Here is a 24,760-nt window from a genome sequence, read left to right on the forward strand (position 1 = left end):
TCTGTGGGCACTGGATGAGTAAGGCCCAAGACGCTCAGAGTCGGTCTTGGAAGACAGGCAAGCGGATGACAAAGTACAAAACTGAGGCGGTTGATAGGAGCTACAAGCCAGGAGTGCATGGGGGCACAGCTTACCCTCAGTGGAGTGATGAGACCGATTGGAGGTGACATTTGTGCAAGACCCAGAGGGGTAGAAGAATGTGTGCAATGAAGCAGTGGCTGCACGAGATGGATATTTAGGAGTCACAGGAGAGACCAGGAAATGGGTGGCCTGAAGAGCAAAGGGAGAGCAGGCAGGGAGGAGAGCTGTCGCAGGCATGCAGCGTGGGTTTGATCCTGCAGGTGGGTAAGGGAAGGGAGGGAGGCAGGTACATTGAGCACAGGATGCTGGTGGAGGCTCTGGCTAAGGAGACTCCACTTTAGGAAGCCGGGCTGCCAGGGGCTCATCCTGGGCGTGGAGAACCGGCAACTGACCCGGCTGCTCTGGTCCAGGGAGAGCCTATCGCCACGCTGACACAGACCCCAGCAGGGAAAGGCCGGCCTCAAGGAATGCTGGGGTTGCCCAGGGGAGAGACATGTGGTGACTCAAGGGAGGCAAAAGACTGCCACACACCCTCCTGGCCTCTGGGCCAAGGCTGTGAAGGGCTTAGCGAGGATGGAGCTGGGCTGGTCTCAGAGCCCCACTGTCCCCTCGTCTCCCTCTCAGAAGCCCAGCCATCATCACCCTCCTGCAGTATTCAGAGTGCAGATTACCTTTTAATTCCAGAGATGAGCACCCTGACCCTGCCTGTGGCTCCTTCCTGCTGCCTGCACCTTCTGCCCTCAGCTCCCTGAGCCCCCTGGACACTGAGCCCACAAACCCTTGCTGAGTGGTCTCACAACAAGCCAGTGTTGCCCTCCAACCCAACCCAACAACTCACCTGTGCCCTAAGCCCATCAGGGAACCCTCCTCCCCAGAACGGCAGAAAAAGAAGCATAACTTGTGAATGTTAACTTTGGAAGGAACCTCAGCAAGCTAATTGAACAGCTCCCACATTTACAGATGAGGAAACTAAAATTTTGAGAGATGACTAGCCCTGCCCAGGATCACACAGACCACTGGCAGCCCAGCCGGAACCCAGATCTTCAAGCTGCCAGGAGGGCTCCGGCACTGAAGCCGGGACCAGGTGGGATACAGTGCAAAAGAGGCCTGTGCTCGTTGTCAAGGGGTCTGAGTTCAAGTTCTGACTCTACCACGTTCCCCACGCACACAGACATTAGAGCTTTGGACATGTTGTTGCAGCTTCCCAGACTCCAGCGACCTTTTCCATAAAATGGGTGTTTAATAATTCTGTGCGTGCAGCAGGATCAAACAGAATCAAGGGTGTGTGCAGCAGAGTAGGGGGTCAGGACCAGGATACTGCTGAGGTCTGTGCAGATGACTGCTTCACCTTCACCCTTCCCAGAAGCCAGTGCAGCCCAGCCAGCCCTAAATCAGACAGCTCCCCCAGAGCTGCCCAGGGGCCAGTGGAGCAGCCCTCCAGGGGAAGGGGTGGATTGCTGCTGGATTTACAACATTTACACATGTGGCAGACCCGCCCCTCTCCCCCTGCCAGAGGTTCCCCAGCACCTCCTGACAGAGGTCATCATGGGGCCATGCAGGAGGAAGGGGTCGGGGAGTGTGGTCCTGCCCATTCCACCCCAGCTGAGAAATCTGAGCACAACATACTCATCCAAGATGCACTAATCCTTCTAGAAAGCAGAGGTCACAGGCCTTTAGGGGAGGGAGATGAGGGGGAGCAGGGCCTCCTGGGAGCCATAGGCCGGCTGCCATGCTCATCCACTTGTGGCAAGAGAGGCCTTAGTCTGCCAAGGGCCTCCCTATCCTGCCTAACATCCACCCAGGAGACTTCCATGGACCCCACCAGTGGGTATAGCATCCTGTCCACTTTACATCTGGGAGAAAGCACCAGAAAGGAAAACTGACCACCTGCAGAGAGTGGAGCCAAGGCTTAAACCTAGATCACTTGGAATCCATATGCCACACTCTCTTCTGAAGCCACAGTCCCCAGGCTGTGATGTGTGTGAGGATGGCCTGGGGAGTTCTTAAAAGTGCAGATTCCTAGGTCTGGAGTGGAGGTGAAAAATCTGCATTTTAATAGGTGCCCCAGGTGGCTGTGAGAAGGCACTGCCAGCCCACACACCACAAGCCCAGGTGAACACACATGTGCACATGCTCATGGGCACACACGACAGGACAGGACAAAATGACAGCACAGGACAAAAATGACAATTAGAAGCACAGGCTTTAAAGGCAGATGCCAGGTTTGAGATGCAGCTCAGGTCCTTATGGGCTGTACGACCTTGGGTAAATCTCGCGACCTCTCTAACCCTAAATGAGGGTCAAAAAAGAATCAGCCTTGAGGTCCTAATGTCTCAAGGATGCAAGGAACTACTATGTATAAAGCTCTCAGCACAGGACCTAGCACTTCATAAACACTCAAAAAAATGGTGCTACCACCGTTGCCAAACTCAGTTCAGTATGTTGAATGCCTAAGGGGAGGAACAGAACACCAGGTACCAGGGGACCACAGTGCATAACTGAGCCAGTAAGAGATGCCTGCCTGAAGGGTTGTACCAGAACCAGTGGGTAGAAGTAACAGGAACTCAGATTTCCACCCCAAACAGAAAGAGTTTTCGTATCAGACCGGAGTTGCCCAATCATGAAGCCAGGTGCCCAGTTAGCTGTTGCTAGAGGATCCCAGCTAAAAAGATTTGATGTTGGAGATGCCACATCAGGGAAGGAAGAAGAGAAGGGGTGGCATAGCACTTTTGAAGGTGATATTGAGTTAGGTTATCCAGGTCAGTGTCTCTCCCTGGTTATAATGCTGGTTAATTTGTCATTTGTACTGTCCTGATATGTACAACCTTCACCTCCACAAATCCAAAAGGGATGGGGGGAGGCCAGTGGTAGACAGAAAGGCTTGTGTCTTCTGAGCATTTCATGGTAAGGAAGGGAATGGATGGGGCTGTCTTAAATCTGAGGCCTACAAACACACTGAAATTGTATGCCTTGAAGGATATGTGCATCTGTGCACTTTCCTCGAAAGGGCTAGTTAAGAGGGGCTGGTTCATATCAACCTTTGAGTGAAGGGGAAACTGAGGCACGAGGTGGGGCTGGGTCACTCAGGCTGCAAGAGGGCCCAAGCTCTAGGATACAGCCTGGAGCCCAAGACTGTTGTCCTATGAGCCAGGTGCTTTGGGCGCATTACCTTCAAAAGCCTCACTACATCCTCCTGGGGTAAGACTTTGAGCTCAGAGAGGTTAAACACACTTCCCAAGAACCCAAAGCTAGTGAGTGGCAGAGCTGGGGTTTACACCCAAGTTCTCTGGGCCTCAGAGCTGGTGTTTGCTTTGGTTTTCATTCTTGGCTGTACTGTCTTAGGTCAAGAAAACACAGAAAGAGGTTTGGCTTTGACACTGGGGAAAAAAATGTTAAAGATGATGATCCTCATAGGTGACAAGCTACCTACTCATGTACTCTCAATTAAAATTAAATTAAAATTAAAATTAATTTCTCCCCTAAATAGCAGAATAGAATGGGGGCTCAGTTTCCCTATGACTCAAGTCAGACCGCTTAAAAGAACGCAGCATTTGGAAACCAGAAAACGCAATCATTCCCACCAGGCTGGGAACTGGAACCTAGATGGCTTCCGTCTCTACTCCTACCCTGCTTAGCTGACCGGTGAGGGCAGCCCAGAAAACCAAAACCAGACCTCTCTTCGGTGACCCCGCCCCCTCAACACTGAGGAGTGGTTACCAGTTGAACAAAACAACATTTCAAACTTGGGTGCCCCAGGGTGCCTGGCTCTGGATTGAGAGGAGTGGCTGTTCAACTATCGACCCCAGGGTGAGTGGAAGAGGGCCCTAACGCTGGGAAGACCCCTGGAAGCGTGGGGTTGGGAAGCTGGAGACCACCCGCACCCTAATCCCTGTGGGCTGCAAGCCCCAGCTAGGGTGCCTTCCTCCCAAGGACCCACCGATCTAGGCAGGGCGCGGTGGGCGGTTTAAACGAATGCACCTCGTAAAGATCTTTTTGAAGCGCAGGGGGGCTGTGGGGTAGAAGAGGTAAGTAAAGCAAACTCCTCCGACCGGTACCCTGACACCTCTGAGCAGGCCCTCGGACTGCTTCCAACCTAGGTCCCTCTGGGAGCCCCGCAAGCCCGGGGACCCCCTCCTACCGGCGCGGGGGCCCAGGCTCTTACCTCTAAGCGCCAGCCGGGCCACCGGGCACTGCCATCGCAAGGGCAGGGGGGCCCGAGCTGCACCGACCCAGGGTCACGAGGTGCCGGGGCCGCAGCAAAGTTTCCGCAGCGCCAGCCAGGCGGAGCGGGCCTCCCCGGGGCGGCGGTGCCCAGGCTGCGGGGCTCCTCTGACCACCGCCGGCCCAGCCCGGCCAATCGCAGGCCCCGCCACGCGCAGCTCCGCCCGCGGCCCGGGACTGAGCGGAGGCGGGGAGGGGCGGGGAGGGGCGGGGAGGGGCGGGGCGGGGCGGGGCAGGGGCGCACCTGTTTGGCCAATCGGCCCAGCGGACTGCAGGACTGCGTGGGGCGACGCCCTCTGCTCTCGGCACATGCCCCGGGTCCCAGGTGGGGCCCGGGGTCTAGGCCCCGCCACATGCCTCCTTCCCCTTCCCGGGCCCAGCCGGGGCGAGCGCGCCGCGGTCTCCGCTGACTCCGCTGACTCCGCCAGGCTGCGCGGGGCCTCTGAGCTCCTGCCCCAGCCCCTGGGGTGTCAAAGACCAGAGCCCGACTTTACCCTGGAGGCCATGGGGTATGAGCGGGAGGAGGCGACTGCCCCTCTGCTTGGCACGGCCTCTCCTCCTCTACACCTTCCTCTCGGACAAGCATTTTCGGGCGTCCTCCGGCCCCTTCAACTTGGCGGTGAGCTTGCCTGGACCTCTGATCCCTGGACGGGACGCGGGCGGATGCTAGGGGCAGAGCTCTGCGACAGGCCGGCAGGGTGAGGGCGGGTCACAGGGAAGGCACCTCCAGCCTCCCACCAACGTAAACCCTCCAGAGCCCCGTCTGGTTTGGGGCAAACTGCGCCAGAACGCTTGCAGGCCGTCTGCTGAGGTCACCACAGATATTAAGGCTTGACGGTTTTATTGTCCCATTTCCCAGAAAGGAAGACTGAGAGGCCAAAGGGAGGCGAACGCTTCTCGGTCGTGATGGGGAGACTGCGACTTTTCCAAACTAAAGGTGACTGCGGAGCGTGCCTGGCTCCACTCCCTGAGCGCGATGCCCAGGTTCCCCCTCGCTCCTCACCCGCACCCCCCCCCCCGCCCCAGCCCTGCGGCGGCCCTGGGGTGGGGAACGAGGACGAGGCCCGGGTCAGTGCCGCCCGCCCTGCCTTACCTCGGCAGCAAAGCGTGTCCTTGCAGAGCGCGCCGGCCGGAGGCCCCAGCAGGGGCAGCGAGACCCAGGCGAGCGCGCGGGAGGCCGCCCCTCCGGCTCCCATCCCCGACGGCCTCGCCCGCGCCCCGGCCCCCCGGCCTTCCAGCCTCCGCGCCACCTGTGGGGACAGCGCGGCGCCGGCGGCCTCCGGGACTCGGCCAGGCCCCGGGGTGGGGTGTCCGGGCTCCCCGAGCTCCTGGGACTGCCGCGGCCCGGGCTCCGGGCGCCCAACGCCGGGCAGGGCGCTATTTTTAGCTAGAGCGGTTCTCCCAGTTGGACAGACAGAACCAGTTAATTTGGCCTCTCGGGAAGGGCCTGCACCCGGAGCTCCCCGGAAAGGCAGCCACAGCTCTGCTGAAAGCCGATCCTTTGCATTCCTGCCTTTCAAGGCGGGAGGGCGGGAGGACGCCTCCAATCCCTGGGAAGCCGCGTCCTTTCTGAAGGCAGCCCTGGGCCCCAAGTGCACGCCCAGCATGGGGCTCTTTAAACTGCCGCTGAAACTCCACCTGCTCCCCTCTGGCTGACCCGAGGCTTCAGCCAGCTTCCCAGAAAATGCCCACCCTTCCTACTGGTCTCCAGCCCTGAGAAGAGGCCTCCAGAAATGGGATCTGGGCCCAGCACCGACAGAAGCTGGCACCCTCCCATGATTCAGAAGCTACTCGTTGAAAGAAAGAAGAGTGAGAATCCTGTATCGGATGAGCCAGAGGGTCAAGTAGAGGTCTTCGGAGCCTGGGTAATGTGGGACGGATGGACAGGGTGGCTTCAAAATCTTGCAGAACCCCTAACCCAGCACCTTCTGACTCTGTGACCTTGGCAAGCCTTCTCACCCCTTGCCTCAGTTTCCTTTCTGCAGAAGGGAATCTGAGAAGCCCAAGAGATAGCATGTGAGAAAGCCTTCACAAAAAAAAAAAGCCTGATGGGCATGTTCGTGTCATGAGTGATGAAGGAATGCAAAGATGAAGAAGATGCTCAGGAAACCACTAGCTCCTCTAATTCAAGGAAAGAGGTGCTAAGGGCCTAAAGAGATCCAGCTACACTGTATGATACTAGCCCAAGGATAGACGAATAGGTCAGTAGACTAGAACAGAGGCTGCAAAAATAGACCACACATGTCTGGAAACTTGATAAGTGGCAAAAGTGGTGCTGCAAGTCACTGGGAAAAGGGTGGACTTTTCTTTTCTTTATTTTTTTTTTAAGATTTTATTTATTTATTCATAAGACAGAGAGAGGCAGAGTCCTAGGCAGATGGAGGAGAAGCAGGCTCCATGCAGAAAGCCCAATGTGGGACTTGATCCCATGGTCCTGGATCATGCCCTGAGCCGAAGGCAGATGCTCAACCACTGAGCCACTCAGGCGTCCCAAGGGTGGACTTTTCTTTCTTTTTTTTTCTTTTATTTTAATAATAAATTTATTTCTTATTGGTGTTCAATTTGCCAACATACAATATAATACCCAGTGCTCATCTCGTCAAGTGCCCACCTCAGTGCGCACCACCCAGTCACCCCCACCCCCCACCCACCTTCCCTTCCACCACCCCTAGTTCGTTTCCCAGAGTTAGGAGTCTTCCATGTTCTGTCTCCCCAAAAGGGTGGACTTTTCTATAAACAGTGCTTTTTTTAAGAGTTATTGGATGTCCACGTTGGGGGAAAAATGAGATGGAATCCCTACCTCACACCTTGCATTTAAAAAATGGATTCTAGGGGATCCCTGGGTGGCTCAGCGGTTTAGCGATCCTGAAGTCCTGGGATCAAGTCCAACATCGGGCTCCTGGCATGGAGCCTGCTTCTCCCTCCTCCTGTGTCTCTGCCTCTCTCTCTCTCTCTCTATGTCTATGTCTATCATAAATAAATAAATAAATAAATAAATATTTAAATTAAAAAAAATTTGCTTCTAGTAGGGTTAAAGATTAAAACACAAAGAACTTGTGTAATAGGGAAAGATTTCTTAAACACCCCCAAAGCACAAACCATTAAGGAAAAGATTGATACACTTAATTAACGTATAAAACTCAGGGCACTTGGGTTTGATCTCAGAGTCCTGAGATCAAGCCCCATAATGGGCTCACACTCAGCGCTGAGTCTGCTTGGAATTCTCTCCTTCTCCCTTTGCTCTTCCCCCCTACTTATGCACTCTAAGTAAATGAATAAATAAAATCTTCTTTTAAAAAGTATAAGATTGGGACACCTGGGTGGCTCAGTGGTTGAACATCTGCCTTTGGCTCTGATCATGATCCCAGGGTCCTGGGATAGAGTCCCTAATTGGGGGCCTTCCTCAACACTGCAGGGAGCCTGCTTCTCTCTCTGCCTGTGTCTCTCTCTCTCTGTCTCTCTCATGAATAAATATAATCTTTTTTAAAAAGTATAAAATTCCTGTCTGTCAGATGCTTGGGTGGCTCAGTCAGTTAAGCATCTGCCTTCAGCTCAGGTCATGATCCCAGAGTCCTAGGATCAAGTCCCAAATCACTCTCCCTGCTCAGCTGGGAGCCTGTCTCTCCCTCTCCCTCTGCCTGCCACTCTCCCTTGCTTGTGCTCTTGCTCGTGCTCTCTCTCTCTCTCTCAAATGAAGAAAGTTTTTAAAAAACTTTTAAAATTTTTTAAATTTAAAAAATAAAAGTTCTATCAAAAGAAGATACTTGGAACCCAATATCCAAAACATACAAAGATCTCCTACTAATCCATTTTCAAGAGAAAATTGGTTAGGAACAGGCAATTTGAGGAAGGGAAATCATGAAAAAACATTCAGCCACGCTCTTAGTCAGGGAAACACGAAATAAAACCCCAGTGAGGTGCTATCGCACACCTGTGAGATTAGCAAAAAGCAAAGAGGAGGGCAGGGTGTTGATGAAGATGTAGCACATGAGGAGCTCTCATACACTGCTGGGGGAAGGCAAAATGGGTGCCACCACTCCGGAGAAGAATCTGACAGTATCTAGAAATGTTGAGAATGCATTACACACTCCAGGGACCCAGAGAACTCGGCTTCTGGGATAAACCTGGGGCTCACTCATTGCCACAGCATTTATCCTTGTAAAGAATCTGAAGCAGGGATGCCTGGATGGCTCAGCGGTTGAGCGTGTGCCTTTGGCTCAGGGCATGATCTTGGAGTCCCCAGATCAAGTCCCACATTGGGCTCCCCATGAGGAGCCTGCCTCTCCCTCTGCCAATGTCTCTGCCTCTCTCATGAATAAATAAATAAAATCTTTAAAAAAAAATCTGAAGCAGCTTCCACGTCCATCAGCAGAAGGCATAAAGGAATGCACATGTTTGGTAAAAGTCTGAAGAAATTCAGAAGAATGATAAATAATACCATTTAATGAAGTGTTTGCCTCTGGTGGGGACAGGTGAAGGATGCCAAGAAGGGGCTTCATCGATACTGGTAAGGTTTTATTTCTTGCCCTGGATCAAGGTCCCAGGTGTTTGTTTAACATTTCAGAACCTTTTTTAAAGATACAGAGCAAGCAGGGTAGTATAAAATATAAAATCCCCATAAAATGCAGTCCTGCTCTGAACTTCAGTGTCCTTATTTAAATAATATGACCATCATGTCTACGAAGTGCTCAGCACAAAGTGTGACTCATGGTGAAGTGCTCAGTAAAACTTGAGAACATGAATAGCCTGCTCCTCAGTCTCCCCTGGGATCCTTCATACCCTGGTCCCAGCCAGCTGAGATTCCCCAACTCTGTGCAACTGAATCTCCCCAGCCCCCCAACCTCCGTCACGTCTTCATGCCTTTGCACAAACTGTTTAGTCTCCCTAGAGTATTCATTCTCCCCCCTTCTGTTATCCAACACTGGCATTTCAGCCCATGGAAAGCCCCTGGCAGGTCCTCAGCCACTCTCCCAGGCAGAGAGCTCTCACAGCATCCTCCCATCCCACTCTCTGGGTCTCTCACCTTGTGGATTGTTGCACCTGGTTATGGATCTGTCTCCTCCCTGAGCAGGCCGGGAGCTCCTCCAGCCCACGAACCTTGTCTGAGCCACCGTTGTAGCCTTACTACCCACGTAATGCTGGGCCTCAGGAAGGTCAGATGAATGAATAAAGGAGTGAGAGGACCCAAATACTCCGAGACAAGAAAGGGTCATGCCAAACTCTCAAAAGGAAACCAATCCCATTATACAGATTGCCTGGACTCATCAGATGTTCATGGGAGGTAATATGACCTTTGGGGTCAGACAGACCTGGGTTCACATCTAGGCTGAGCCATTTGCCAGCTGTGCGGCATAGAGCATTCTGCTACATCCCTCTGAGCCCTAGTTTCTCTGTCTGCACAGCCAGGATGTGACTAGGGCTTATTGCGAGGGTATGAAGATACCCTTGTATGAAGATACAGTGAAGTAATAGAGGCAAAATGCATGCCCCCATTTTTGGGAAAGGGTAGCAATTATGTGAATATTGGCCAAGTGGAAGATATTTGCGGGGGAAGGTGGAAGAGACCCAGTTGGGTTACCATGTTAGAAGGAAGCTGGGAAAAAAAATGCCAGGGAGTGTTCTCCAACTCTGCACAACAGCAAGCGACTGCAAGTTGGCCCAGGAGGTGGGAGGGGCAGAAGTGTACTCCATGTCAGCGCTTCTCAGACTCCCTCCTCCTGTCCTTTGTGCTAGTCCTGGGTGAGGGGCTGCCTGGCATCTCAGAACCAGAGGCCCTCCTCCCTGTCTCTCCACGGCTGCTCTGGCCCCCTCCAATCTGTTCTCGTACACAGCCCAGGGATCTCAATCTGGACTTGTCTTTTCCTTGCCAGCTTCCATCTGTAGGGGCAACGGAGCCTGCGGCACCCTCCCCAGGGACACATCTGAGGTGCTTTACCAAATGCATCATCTGCACTGTATATGCAAAATCCACATATGTCCACTTGCCAGGAGCTTCCATCAAGGCGACATACAGGATGGCAAATTGCTTATGGTCCATACTCTGGAAGATGAATTGACCAGTGTCACATGTGGTAGGAGCAAACACGTAAAGTCGGCCAGGCTCTCTGGTCACTGGAAAAGAACAGTGCTGTGTGCTTCATGGGCTCAGATGAGATTGTTTGAACTAATGTGCTGATCCAGATCACACTGGACAATGTCACATTATCCCGGTGACACGGACATTAGCTGCTGTTAGCACTTTGTCCCATGCAAATGGCCACTTAAGGTGGGAACCCTGCCTGGCTTAAGGCCTGCCATCTTGACGCTTCTCAGGGAGATCATCCATGGCCTCCTTGTTGCTAACACAGAAGGACAGTTCTCTGACTTCATCGCACCTGATGATGGCAGCGAGACTCAAAACCACATCAACAGATGCGTCATGTGATGAAGACCCAGGCCCACAGACACCTAGGGCAGGGGTGCCATGAATGGAAAAAGAGGACAGCACAAGGAGGTGCTCTGCTGCAGTGTGTGGGGGGCAGTGAGGGTCACAGAGGATAAACTGCAGAGATGTGCAAACCTCACCCCAGCTCTGGGGCATTTGTGAAGTAAATACTGCCTGAGGATGCAGCTGGAGTCGGCCTCTGTGAATGGGGGAAAGTCAGTGATGCTGAAGGGGACACTGGCTCTGATTCCCAGGGCAGCCCCGTTCCAAGGGGCACAGCCCTGCCCGATGTCGTCAGCCTGGACGCTGTGGTTCTAGCTCTGTGGTTTCTCTCACACCCCCTCTGCCGTCTGTGAATTCTCCGGTGTGTCCAGGCATGGGGGCTGGGCCAGGCTCTGTGCTTGGAGCCAGGAACACAGATAAACAGAGCATCCAGCGGCTCCCAGATGCAGGGGAAGAGAAGTCAACACCACCACTAGGGCCCAGGGTGTCCCCCTGTTCATGGACCCCAGGGCCCGCAGGTGAGGAGCTTCCAGAGTGCTCACAATGAGGGGAGTTGGATGGTTTTGGGGGGCCTGACTCACCTGGGTTGGTGGGCTGCAGGGGTGGCTCTAGGAAATGGTTTAAGGAGATGACCTCCAAGCATGTCTTAAAGGAGCAGAGAGAGACGTTAGCCAGGTGAAGAGGGGATGACCCAGGCAAAAGCATGGCTGTGTTAAGACGCCTGCCCAGCCTGCTCCGGGAATTCCAAACAAGCAGCTGTGAGAGAGGCAGTAGGCAAAGGACTCTGGGCTAGGGACTGGGGGTCCCTGAGTGCCACGCCCAGGAGTTTGTAATGTTTGGGGGGGGTGGATGCTGGGACACGCAGCCCAGATCCCCGCTTCCAGAATGAAGGACTCACTCCCCCTGGTGTCAGAGGCTGCGGCAAAATGGCCCTCGGCTGTCAGCGCTCTCTGGGGATGGCCTCTGCTGGAGTAAACCACTGCATCCGAGGTGATACCCCTTCCCCAGGGTGTCCCACATCAGTGATGGATCACCCCAGGGCTGAGCCCCTTGACACAACTCAGGACAAGTCTGAAGGGCCAAGCCCTCCCCAGACCCCACGCAGGATGGGCGGACGCCAGCACTGTGACTGCATGGCAGTTCAGCTTCTCCTTCTGCCCCGTCTGGCTTCCCGCCCCTCCTGTCCACAGATGAGCCCCAGAGCAGGCCCTGACGACCTCCTGGGGCCTAGCATATCTCTGAGCCAGCTGCCTGGGAAAGCCAACCTGTGACAGGAGCTCAGGAAGCACTTGCTCTGTGTCCCTGTGGTGGGAAGGCGGAGCCCCAGGAGAGGGTGAGACTTTGCAGGAGCTAGTGAAAGAGGTGAAGGAAGCAGGCAGGCTCTCAGGAGGGGCAGAAAGGCTGGCTCACCCCGAGACAGAGCAGCAATTGGAGGCGATTGGGGGCGGGGATGGGGTCAGGAAATAGAGTGAGTCATGACCCTCACTTTTCTTTTTCTCATGCAGCTAGAAGTGAGGTTGGCTGCTCAGAGGAGGGATCGATATTAGATGTTAGATAGATACTAGAATTACACAGGACATTAATGACCAGACTGCGTGATAAATGTTGCCACAGCAGCAGTAAGAAGTACAGGACTTCAAAGGGTAGAGAGGAGTTTGCCAGGAGGCGTGCCCATAAGAGAAAGTCATACCAGGCAGAGGAAACAGCTGGTGCCCAGAACCCAGCTGGGCTAGGATCGCCAGATGAAATCCAAGATGTCCAATGAAATGTGAATTTCATATAAATGATGAATAATTTTTTAGTATAAGTCTATTTTACGCAATATTTGGCACACACTTATCCCAAACAATCATCTGTTACTTACTTGGTCACCTTCTGACCCTGTTCCTGCCAGAAGCCCACTAGTGGGTCCCCCAAACTGCAGCCCAGGTGTTGCTCAGATTCCATGTTATCCCTCCCATTATCCAAACCTTCAGCTCTCATCGGAGGCCCTATACTGTCCAATCCTCAGCCACTCTTCCAACCCCATCTCCTCATCCTTAAAAACCCCCTTTAATCTCTGCCTCTGAGTGTTTTCCCTGCTATTTCCTCTGCCTCCCTACTCTACCCTCCCCATGTCCACTCCTCTAGGAGGCCTCCCAGATTTCCCTGGGAGGACAGAAGTAATCATCTCCACTGACTAGAAGCAGCAGCACCTTGGGCAAGTTATTTCACATTTCTGAGCCTCCGTTTCCTTGTCTCTGAAATGGGGATGATATCATCTCTGCCAGGCTGCCGAGAGTATGACAGACCACGTTCAGAAAGGACCAGACACACTCTCAAACTTTGGCACATCCACCCGGGCTCGTGCCTAGATCGGTGCCTGACATCCAACAAGCACAAATACACATTAGCTGAATGGAACTGACTCAAAGTCCTGAGCTTTTATAGTTTAATTTGCTTCTTGGAATTGCCATCCCCAACAGTGGAACTTAAACAAATTTAATTTCCTATATTAAGATGATCTGAAAAGAGATAAATAATGAAGCCATTGCAATTCCGATTGCATAACAGGATTTTCCAACAGTTGACAACAGACCAAACCAGCTCCCCAGAAATGGCCCATTTCAGCACCAAACACGGCATGGGGCCTCTCTGGCTCAAACCTGGTAAAATATCCGCCACACACACTTCTGTCTCAAGCCCTCCAAACCCCAGACCACAAAAGGTGATTTCTTATAACCATTAGCATAATTACCTGGCTGCAATGCTATAGAGAAGTGATTAGATGAGCCTGTGATTTCTGCACAGTTATTTGTCTCAAGTAAGTCACCTGAAGTTCATCTGCCGTCAGGATTCATGGCTGCGTTCTGTAATCGTAGGGAATTATTTTGCTAATAACAGAGGTACCTTGATCTAATTTAGTTTTAATGCCAGGAGGTGCCCTCCCAGAATAATCAGCTCCAAGGAAATTCCAATTTCCAGCTTTGTTACATGTTCTGGAGAGAAGATTCAATTCAAAGAGGCTGAAGTTACTTCTTTATCACCCAAAGTCATCTAGGGGCAAAATGGAATCCTACCTCTACATGTTCGCAGAAAAATGCAGGGAGAGTCAAGCCACAGGGAGCGGGTGGCAGGGAGGTCCCAGCCAAGAGCAACAGTTGGAGGCTACCACTAATGGGTGAGGACCGCAAGGCATTCCCTGGGAGAACCCTAATTTTTCTTGCATTCATTATTTTATTCCATTTCTGGTCTCTCTCCCCTGCAAGACCTGGTCTTTGCTGCTATTTGAATACAAATATTGATAGCAAACACTACACAGCCCTGTTCTGGGTGCTTCATGCTATTAACATTACTTCCTGTGAGACGGAGAGGGAGGGGGTACAACTACTATCCCCATTTTACAGATGGGAAAGCCGAGGCAGAAAGGTTAAGAAACCTGCCTGAAGTCACACAGTGAGTAAGGGGCATCGCTGGGTTTTGAACCTTAGACTGTGAACTTCCTCAAGTTCATATACAATAAGGAAAAATTCTGAGCCCACCAGGAATTGTTAACTCCATTCTGGGTTCTCGTGCACCCCTCACAACTCTGGTGCCATTTTATTGAGGAAGACACTGAGTCTCAAGAGGTGGTTAATTTGGTCAAGGTCAAGTGAGTCAGTAGAGAAGCTGAGGCCTCACCCCTGAGACTCTGATTCTATACCTACCGCTGCTTTGGCTGAAGCCAGGAAGTCCACGCAGTGTCTCTGAACAGCTTTGGAAACGGGCTGGGTCAAATGCAATTAAACTAAGTGCACAGTGATAGGCCACTCAGCTCTGCTCTTCCATTTCCACTCTGGAGCTCTTCCTCTTTCACATCCCCACCCGGCACCCCAGAAACCAAGGGTCCTTTGCTGTCACTCAGCATTACCAAATAAAACCTACTTTCAGATTCCTAGTCATACGCTCACATTTCAGCTTTCAGCAGGGGGCCCGTGTGTTCCTACAGGAAGGGCGGGATGTGGCTCCACCATCCCACTCCTCTCTAGGCCTTGGCCTTCCTGTCTATTCTAGGAGGTGGGTTCTTTTTAAGTGAATGGAGCTACAGAACCCTTGTTTCAAATGAAAAATATTTAGATGCAAGCAAGCTGCTCTGGGCAGAGCTAGGTTAGGCCAAGGGCAGGGAGTCTTTCTTATTTGGCAACCTTTTGGCATCTCCGTGGGACCCCAGGACTCTTCCAACAGATGGGAAACCACTGGCCTGGACAGAGTCTGCTGACTCTTAGAGTTCGTAGGGCCAAGGAATCTGAGCTCCACTGATAGCTGGTGATACCTGAGGTGCAGGGTACGCCGCTAAATGCCTGCCTGGGTCTCCCCTTCTCCAGAATACCTGCCCTGCCTGGTTAGGGGAATCAAGAGCCAAATCCAGGAGGGGCATGTCAGCAAGGCCAGGTTATGCCCAAGGCCCTGCCTTGGGAAGGGATGAGCTGCCCAGGAGCGTGCCCACGGAGAAACGATATCTGCCTCTCTGCACAGGCCTACGGGTCTAGCCCATCCAAGCACACTCACTGGGCACCGTGAGGAGAGGCTACCCCCTTCCCACTGCTGCCAACTTGTTTTCTCTCTCGTCTTCTCCTTTCTTTAAAAACATAGTTTTGTTAATCCTTCCCTCTTTCTCCTTCTTTCTAAAATGCTTGGCTTCCTGTTATAGGCTGCAGGGGTGCCACCCCAGGACACAGACTCCACAGATGTGTCCTGGAGCAATCTGCTCGCAGTCACCAGGCACTGACTCCTGGAGGCTGTGGTCAGCACAGGCCACCAATGCATGTGTAGGAGTTAGTCCAGTTTGGGGACATTGCATTGGGACGAGGTGGGTAGTGGAAGGGGAGGTGGGCGGAGGGATGGGATGACTGGGTGACGGGCACTAAGGGGGGCACTTGACAGGATGACCACTGGGTGTTATACTATATATTGGCAAATCGAACCCCAATAAATAAATATATATATTAATATTTTATATATATATATATATATTTAAATCACCAAACATGTCTGTGCCTCAGTTTCCTCCATTGTAAAATGAATTCTCCCTAGAGTTCCACGTGCTGTGCAGTGTCCGTCCCTCTCCCTGCTCCCTGTCTGCCTGGTTTATCCCATCAAGGTGCGCCTGCAAAGCCATGTACCCTTGTAGCCAAGAGGAGGAGAACGAGTTGCCCTCCTGCTTCCCCCTAGAAGCTGAGCTTGATTGGGCTGCCAAGGACTTTAGGGAATGGAGCCCTCTGAAGCCATAGCACTGGGAACCAGAGGCTGAGCGGGCCTGACTGAAGGGCCAGCCCAGGAGTGTGACCGCCCTCTTGGCTCCTGGCCTTGTTGGCCTCCCCTCTCAGCTTCCCAGTCCCTGTCTAGGCTCAGCTTCTCTGGCAGTGGAGACTCTGACCTCCCACAGGTGGGCAGCCACCCGGACTTGGGTGAAGTGGCACAGGAAAGGGGGCACTGTGCTGAGCAGAGGTGTGTTTTGGGGGTCTTGGGAATTCTGGGGAGACAGCACAGAAGCAGACTCATAAGCACAGAGAACAAACTGGTGGTTTTAGGGAGTCTGGGGGGAGAAGTGAAAGAGGTGAGGGATCCTCAGAGGTGCAGACTCCCAGTTATCAAATACACAAGTCACAGGGACGAAAAGTGTAGTGTGGAGAATATAGTCAAGAATGTCGTGATTGGGGGACGGAGTGGCCAACGGCCTGCAGAGCAACATGCCTAAGTTTTATTGTGACTACTGCGAGACATACGTCACCCATGACTCTCCATCTGTGAGAAAGACACACTGCAGTGGTAGGAAACACAAAGAGAATGTGAAAGACTACTATCAGAAATGGATGGAAGAGCAGGCTCAGAGCCTGATCGACAAAACAACCGCTGCATTTCAACAAGGAAAGATACCTCCTACTCCATTCTCTGCTCCTCCTCCTGCAGGGGCAATGATCCCACCTCCCCCAGTCACCTGGGTCCTCCTCGCCCTGGTATGATGCCAGCCCCCCATATGGGGGCCCTCCCATGATGCCAATGATGGGCCCTCCTCCTCCTGGGATGATGCCAGTGGGACCTGCTCCTGGAATGAGGCCACCTATGGGAGGCCATATGCCAATGATGCCTGGGCCCCCAATGATGAGACCTCCTGCTCGTCCCATGATGGTGCCCACTCGGCCAGGAATGACTCGACCAGACAGATAAGGAGAGACAGGAACCTCTTTATATTCATTTTATATTACTTGTTCTACTTCACCAGGAGATCATGGTGCTGTGACTCTGGGTGTTTTCTAACAGCATGACAAGGAAGACTTGCTTCCCCTTCCTATCGAGAATAGTTTTTGCAGGGGAGTAGTGAGACAAAAAAAAAAAAAAAAAAGGCAATTTTCATTTGTATTGTGAAATGTGAAAATAAAATTGTCAACTGTTTTAGTTAAAAAAAAAAAAAATGTCGTGATTGTTTTGCTCCGTGACAGATGGTAGTACACTTCTCATGGTGAGCATTTTGTAATGTATGTAATTGTTGAATTGCTATGTTATACACCTGAAACCAATATAACATTGTACGTCAACTTCAGCTAGAGAGAGAGATGGAGAAAGAGAGAGAGAGACTGAGGGGGGCCCTGTCCATCCCCTCCAAGCTACCTGAGGCCCAGGCTGGGGGAAGAGCCCCAGAAGAGAGAGCACAACCACCCCTCCTTGCCCACCACAGAGCTGGCCAGAGAAAAGACTAAAGGCTCTCCAAGCAGACACTTTCTCAGGCACCCCAACTTCTGGGCCATGGAGCCGGCGCGGCACAGCCATTGATTGGGTCAAAGAGGGGCCTCACCTCTCTATCCTCTGCCCCCTATCTCTGGGAGGCTACCTGGAGGGAAAGCAAGGACAGACCTGGGCCAGGCCCCAGACGGCTCCTGAGTAGGACCCTGAATGCAAACCACCCCCCCACCCCTGCTTCAGCATCAGCTCCGGAAGCCAGAACCCACCTACCCACCCTCCCGACCTCTCTGGCCACCTTCTGGTTCAGCCTCATGCAGGGGTTCCCTCCCTCCACTGCACTGATACTAGCAGCCGCCCCCCACTCCATCACTAGCAAAGGCAAGTGAGGCCCTTTAGTGGATATCTGGGTCAAGGGAGAGAGAGTCTAGGGCAGAAGTGGGGTGGGGCCCCAGGGACAGGCACCCCCAGCTGCCATTTCAGGAACTGTGTGACCCTGAGCTGGCTTTTCTGGAGCACAGACCCACTTGTTCTGATGCAGAGTCGGTGCAACCTCAGGGTAGGCAGGTGAGACCCCCATAGCCAGCGAAGACAGAGACCCCCCTCGAGGGCACTCTCCTACTCACACGTGCTCATGCCTCTGCATGCATTCATGTGTGTGTGCACACACTCAGGCACACTGGGATGTAGGTCACTGGCTGGTGTGCCTCCAGCCGGGGGTTATAAGGATCCAGCCATCCGCCCACGCTTCCAGATTGGACAGAAATGCACCCCTCCCTCTTCCTGCCTCTCCCCTCAGCTCCCCTGCGTCAGTCTGACCCAAAGCCTCCCTGGCTTCTGTTTGGTTTTCCTTAGAATCCCACTGGCAGAGGCTGCTGGGAACCAACCCTGTCCAGGGAGGGGCAGCGTTCTTGGGCCGTGTGGCTTTTTTTCTGTGTGTGTGGGGGTCCCTGTGCAGGACATTGTAGAGGCTACAAGAGACAGAGGGATGAGACCCCTACCTTGAGGACTTCGAAGGCATAGCTCGTGGAATGCCTTAGGACTAGATGAGGTAATGGCGGAGAAGGTACAATCAAGGAGAAAACAGCAGCTTCAGCTAGGCTGACCTGGGCTGGCGTCCTGGGGGAGGTGGCAGGACCTCGGCTGGCCAGTGAGTAAGGTTGCAAAGAGCCTAGACAGGGAGTGGCACTTACACAGCAGGGAAGACCCCAGACACTCCTGTCCTCCATTCTAGAGCTGGGGCCTCTCCAGAGGCTACATCTGGAAGGACCACCATAGACTCTTCTACAGAAAACTCCCAGGCGGTTCCACAGGATTTTCAGACACAGCAAGCCCAGGACATCACTCCCACTCGGAATCTACTCTTCCACTCATGTCCCCCACTCAGTGTGGACACCAACGCTCCTGCCACACAGGCCAAAGGCAAAGTCATCCTGACTTCTTTCTTCACCCTTCCCCTCTCAGCCTCCAAGTTTTCAGTCTGGCTCATGAAACAGCTCATGGCCCAGAGGTGAAGACAAGCAGGAAAGCAAATGAACTGTACCCATCACCGTGTAGCAGGATAGCGGGAAGCTCAGGGTGTCTGTGAGCTCCAACAAGGTAGTCAGGGAAGGCTTCCTGGAGGAAGTGACACCTGAGCTGAGATCTCAGGATGAGCAGGAGTGACCAGTTTGGGGGAGAAGTAGTAGGGAGAGCTATGTTACAAGAGTGATCCAGGCAGGGGGCAAAGGTAAGGGCAGAGATGAATTCATGGAGGTGGGGTGGGGAGAAAGAAAGGGGTGTGGCTGGAGACAAGGGCAGAGGCCCCATCCTGGGGTCAGATGGGGGACTTCCTAGAAGCTGTGTAAGTGAGTTTGCACTTTATCCAGCTGCACTGAGGGGGTCCCGTTGGCTTTCCACAGAGGATGAGTTTGGGGCACGGACTGAGATGGGGAGACCCAGGAGGGGGTGGACAGCCCTCTAGGAGTCCAAGGTGGGCCTGGCCTGAGGTGGGGCTCTGGGCCGGAGCTAGGGCAGATCTCAGGACCTACTTAGGAGGTGGAATGGACCTTGAGTTGTTCCCAGTTCGTTCTCTCTCAGGGCCCTCATCTTACCATCATGTAATGGGGGATGAACAGGAGGCCCCCACAAAGACCCTCTCCCTTGGGGCCATCTCCTGCCTGCTTCAGCCTCCTGGGGCTTCTGGAAGTGACCTTCTGGGAGGAGCCCTAGCTGGGGTGTGGAAGGCATGGCTTCAGAAAGCCGGGATGATGTCAGCTGGACATTTCCATCCAGCAGAAGGAGACTCCACAGCAGCTCCCAGCAGGAGGGCCAGCGGGAGGCAGTAGTCATCCAGGGCAACCTAACAAGGAATGACCACTGGTGTGGTCCTCTCAAGAGTGGGAACTGTGGGAGGTGGCTACTACTGTCGCTACCCCTCTGATGAGGAGATAAAGACCCAGAGAGCCAAGTAGTCCAGAACAGAAGCCAAGGCCTGGTCCATGCATGCCTAGTGCAATTCAGGAGGGAGAGGGCAGAGAATCATGTCTTTGCTTTCTAAACAATAGGAACTCCTGAAGGAGCTCCTCCCTCCTCCCACCAGGAGCCTCTCCCTGGGGGACACCAGCTCCTCTCTCCTGAGCTTTCTCCTGGCTCTGCCTGGCCCACTCCAGACACGAGGCTGTCCTCCGTGGCCCCCTCCCCAGGCCCCACATCCTAGCTTACTTGTGTGGCTACCTGGTCAGGCTTGGGCGCATAAATGATTTAAGCCCCTCCTGTCCATCCTCATTGTTCTTCTTTATTGACTATTCCTCCTGATTTAGCCTCTTCCCAGAGTCCCGTGGGGCAACGGGGCAAGAAGGGGAGGGCTCCATCCCTCATGTACCCGCCCAGCTGGGCAAGGTCAGAGGCCCAGGCATGGCTGGCCAGCAGAACGGAAGCATTCCAGGGCACGGGAAGGGCTTTGCATTTGAGGCCAGAGTCCCCAAGGAACAGCCCAGAGTGGTGTACAAAAGCACAGGAGTCTTGGAGTCCAGGGTTTGAATTTTGAGTGCCCCACCCCCCCGCACCAGAGCTTGTGGCTTGGAACCCCTCTAAGCCTCGATTTCTCTTGCAAGCAGTGGGATTGCTCCTCCCTCTGTGAGGAGCCAATGCCTCCATGTGGAAACAGCACAGAGCTGGTACATACAAAGTGAACGGGGTCCCCCTCCTCCGCCTCTCTGGTCTCATTGGCTCACCTGTGAAAGGGCCATAGGTAGGAGTGTGGCTTCTCCTGTACCTTGGGTGGCCAGCAGGCCCAGGGCAGAGCCCCAGAACTAGATGGAAGGAATCTGGGTTCAGCATTCTTTCCCCAGCCCACGTAGGCCAGGCTGGCATCATGAGCTCCATTCCACAGACAGGGAAACTACAGCTTGCTGAGGGCCCAGGTCTATGCCCAGCTCCTGTTGAGTTACTTGAGTGGCAGAGCCAGGAAGAAGCCCAGGTTCTTGTCCCTGAAAGGTAGGCCAGGCCTGAGCACCCTCCCCAATGATCCACCCACACAGACACGGCCTCAGAGGAGGCCCTAGTGGGCATTGGTTAAAAGCATGTGCCCTAGGGTGGGACAAACCTACATGACTCTTGGCTCTGCCATTCACTGGCTGTGTGACTTTGGGTGAGTCACTCAGCCTTTCTGAACTTATTTCCCCATCTCTAACATGAGAATGCTAACATCAACCCCACAGGGTGCTGGGAAGGGGAAGCCAGAGGATGAAAGTGAGGTGCATGGCCAGGCATACAGCTGTTCTTTTATGGTTCTTGTCTATCTGTCACCAGCTGAGGCAAACATCTTCAGTTCCTCCTCTCATGGGAAGGGCCAGGGAGTGGTAATATCAGACCCCTGACAGCTTCTAGCCCAAAATAGCTTTCTCTTTACATTGACCCTGTCCCACTGCAGCTGTTTCTGCTTGCCATTCCCAGTGAGCTACTATCACCCTGGGTTGTGGCTCCTGCTGCATTGGGCTCGTCCCTAGGGCGGTGCCAACAGACCCTCCCAGGAGGAGGCAGGATTTTCCCTGGGCAAGTGAAGGGGCCTCCAGGTGGCAGCTCTGGCATAGTGACTCGGCTCTCAGACTGTGCCACAAAATCAAAGTCCTGGGCTGTGGAGCAAGCTGAGTTCAAGTCACCCACCTCCCTGTGTGACCTTGGCCATCACTTAACTCAGCCTTAGTTTCCTCATCTGGAAAATGGTGCTAACAGCAACCTACCATATCTGTCATGAGGATTTGAAGACAAAGTCCATACAGGACCTTGAATGGAATCTCCCTTGGGAAAGGACTCAATGAAAAAGGCTGGTCGTTGTGCCTGCAGCACTGGGAGATTTATAAAATCACCCCCTATCTGGGACGCCTGGGTGGCGCAGCGGTTTGGCGCCTGCCTTCAGCCCAGGGCATGATCCTGGAGACTCGGGATCGAGTCCAGTGTCAGGCTCCCTGCAAGGAGCCTGCTTCTCCCTCTGCCTGTGTCTCTGCCTCTCTCTCTCTCTGTGTGTATCTCATGAATAAATAAAATATTTTTTTAAAGTTGCCCCCATCTGCCTGCCTACTGGGGCCCCCCAACAGGGGCAGATGTCCTTGCGGGTTGTCATCAGGAAGAAACTGAAGCTTCTGAGCTGCCCATTCTGCCCCCAGGATCTCCAGAGCAACCAGCCCCTTCCGGAGCACCCCCGGTTGTGTGCCCAGGCCCAGCTCCCTCTGTGAATCACCGGCCCCCCAACAGGTGTCTGGTCTCATGACACTCTGCCTTGTCACCCCTCTGAGCCCCGAGACAGCCAGGGAGGTGACCAGGGCACAGCTGAGTCTGCCCATTTGTCAGACAAAGAAATGGAGCCTGAGCAAAGAGCAGAGGCCTGGTCCCAGCATCTGATGGCAAAGGGAGTCAGAATGAGGCTCAGGCCACAGGGCGGGCAGTGGGTGCCAAGTGCTGAGTCTGATTTAGAACCTTAGAAGGTCAGAGCTGGAACATCCAGGGGTGCGGAGTATAAATAGTGGCTAGGGAAATAAGTAAGCCCAGAGATGGGGAGGATGATGCCTGAGGGCACGGAGCAAGGCAAGGGCAGGATCCAACCGGTGCCATTCACTTGTTCGTTCATTCATTCATTCATTCATTCAGTGAATACAGGACACTAGACACAGCCCTTGCTCTCAAGGATTTCTTGGTTTTAAAAGGGAGTCAGATTAGTGACCAGGCAATAAAAACATGTCCCTGTCGAGGAGCACCAAGATGTACTGCCATGATGGGTGGGAGGCCGCATCTGCAAAGTGGGGGCGTGGCAAGACGATGAGATAATCTGAAGAGAGAATGTTCTACTGGGTATTTGCTTCCTGGTCAGCCCACAGTCAGCTCTCCCTTCTGTTTTCTTCCTCAGTTGATGGCAATTGGGAAGAAAGTGCTTCTCTGAGCTGGACTTTTCATGCAGCTGAGGGGCCCTCTCCAGAGGGGGTCAGTCAGATCTTGTCTGACCCTTGCCCCAATTTATACACGGGGAAACTGAGGCCCATCCATGAAGGGCCTGCTTCTCTTTGCCTTCCTGCTTCTGATTGTTGAGTAAAGAAACCCCTGCTCCTGTGTTTGCCACTCCCCCAGTTGTGTCAGCCCTCCCTGGCCTTACTGGAAGGGTCTCTCACTTCAGGACCACCCAATAGGGCACTGCTCAGCCCTGTCTGCAAAGACACCCTCAATATGGCTCAGGCTTCCAGAACATTCGTGTCAGTGGTTGGGATGTGGTCAAACTCCTTTCCGCCCCTAAGCACCAGGTGAATGGACTCAAAGCTCAGATGGAAGAAGAGAATCTTGCTTGCCTTGAGGCCCTTGGGGCCCAGAGCCCCACTCCCAGCTGTGTCTCTCCCAACCCTGTACCCACTGAACTTCCCAAGTCCCTCAAGGAGCTCAGCTTGTCAACCCCGACCTAAAGCACCACTCTCCTTGGAAGTGTTGGAGAACCATCAGAAGTTTCTCCAGCCTTTGCACCTGCTCTCCTATCTGCCTGGAATGCCTTTCCTCACCTCTTTGCCTGGGCCAACGGTATTTGTTCACTCACTCATTCAACAAGTATGTACTGGATGCTTACTCTGCGCTAGGCAGAGAGCTATGCTCTGGGGATAACAGCTGTCTGAGAGCTCAGAAACCGGGGGACATGTAGAGTTTAAGCACACACACACACACACTCACATAATAATGTCCAGTGCTATAGGAACAGGCTCCATAAAGGAAAAGAGAAATTAAGAATGAGATCTCATTTGATGGATCGAAGGATCATGGTCCAGGGAAGGCTCCTCTGAGGAGGTGACTTTTCAGTTGAGTTTGGGAACTGGAGGAAGAGGAGGATGAGTTAGCTTAGTGATGAATAAAAGGAAGAAAGAGTGTTCCAAGCAAAGGAAACAGCATGTGAAAAGGCCCTGGGCTGATAACTAGTTTGGTGAGTGTGAGGAAGTTCAGATCTGTAGGACTGGAGCCTACAGGGTGAGGGAGGGAGGGAGAAAGAGTCAGGTCATGCAGGGAGGCAGAAGCAGCAGACCTTGTCAAGGGACCATGTGGATAGCAGGAAAAAGAAAGTATCTAAGAGAAGGAACCGAAGTAAAGACTAAGAAATAGGCAGGAAAAAACCAGGAAAGTCGCCTATCCCAGAAGACAGATGAAGAAAGGGTTTCATGAAGTCATCAACTTCTTTAGTGGAGGAGTCATCTCCCCCAGGAAGCCTTCCTGGACTTCATGTGTGGGGTTAGAGGTTCCATGGTGCCTTGGCCTCCCCCATCGGAGTGCTTTGCTCTCTCCCAGCCTAGCCTGGAAATGTCACGAAGGTAGAGACAAGATTGCACTTATCTTCCCAATCCCAAAACTTAGTACAGGACCTGAAAGTAGCTTTGGTGAAATGAATGAACACAGAAAGGAAGTGACTCTGTGTCCATAGTTTTCCTCACTGGCCTGGTTCCAGAGCCCCTTCAGCTCTGGACTTCCCAGGCATGCTGGAGCCAGACCCCTCTGGGCTGCAGCTGGGATTCACATGGAGAGCCTGGGCTAGCCTCCATTCCTGCCTGACCCCTTCCTAAGGCTCCCTCCATCCCTTTGCCTCTTCCTCTTGGCTCCTAGGCACAATACTGCCTGACAAGCTTCCAGAAGACCAGCCACAGGCAAAGACAAGGTGCTGACTCCACAGTGAATGGCCTCAGTTCCCTGGGTACAAGCCTTGCCCTGCCCTGGGGTGGCTGCTAGCAAAGCAGGAAATAGCAAGTCAGGGCCCTGGGTTCCAGACGGGGAGATGCCGTCCTGGGGGATCTGGAGGCTCACCTGGCCATGGGCTGGTCTCCCCGAGAAGGGTCC

General features: G+C 53.3%; 1 pseudogene; it reads left to right on the top strand.

Annotated features, from left to right (window-relative positions):
• Positions 1–16,422: 16,422 nt before the first annotated feature.
• LOC106559342 lies at positions 16,423–17,055 on the top strand (annotated as a pseudogene).
• The last annotated feature ends 7,705 nt before the right edge of the window (positions 17,056–24,760 follow it).

Source organism: Canis lupus, chromosome 9 (assembly GCF_011100685.1).
Source record: "Canis lupus familiaris isolate Mischka breed German Shepherd chromosome 9, alternate assembly UU_Cfam_GSD_1.0, whole genome shotgun sequence".
NCBI lineage: Eukaryota > Metazoa > Chordata > Mammalia > Carnivora > Canidae > Canis > Canis lupus.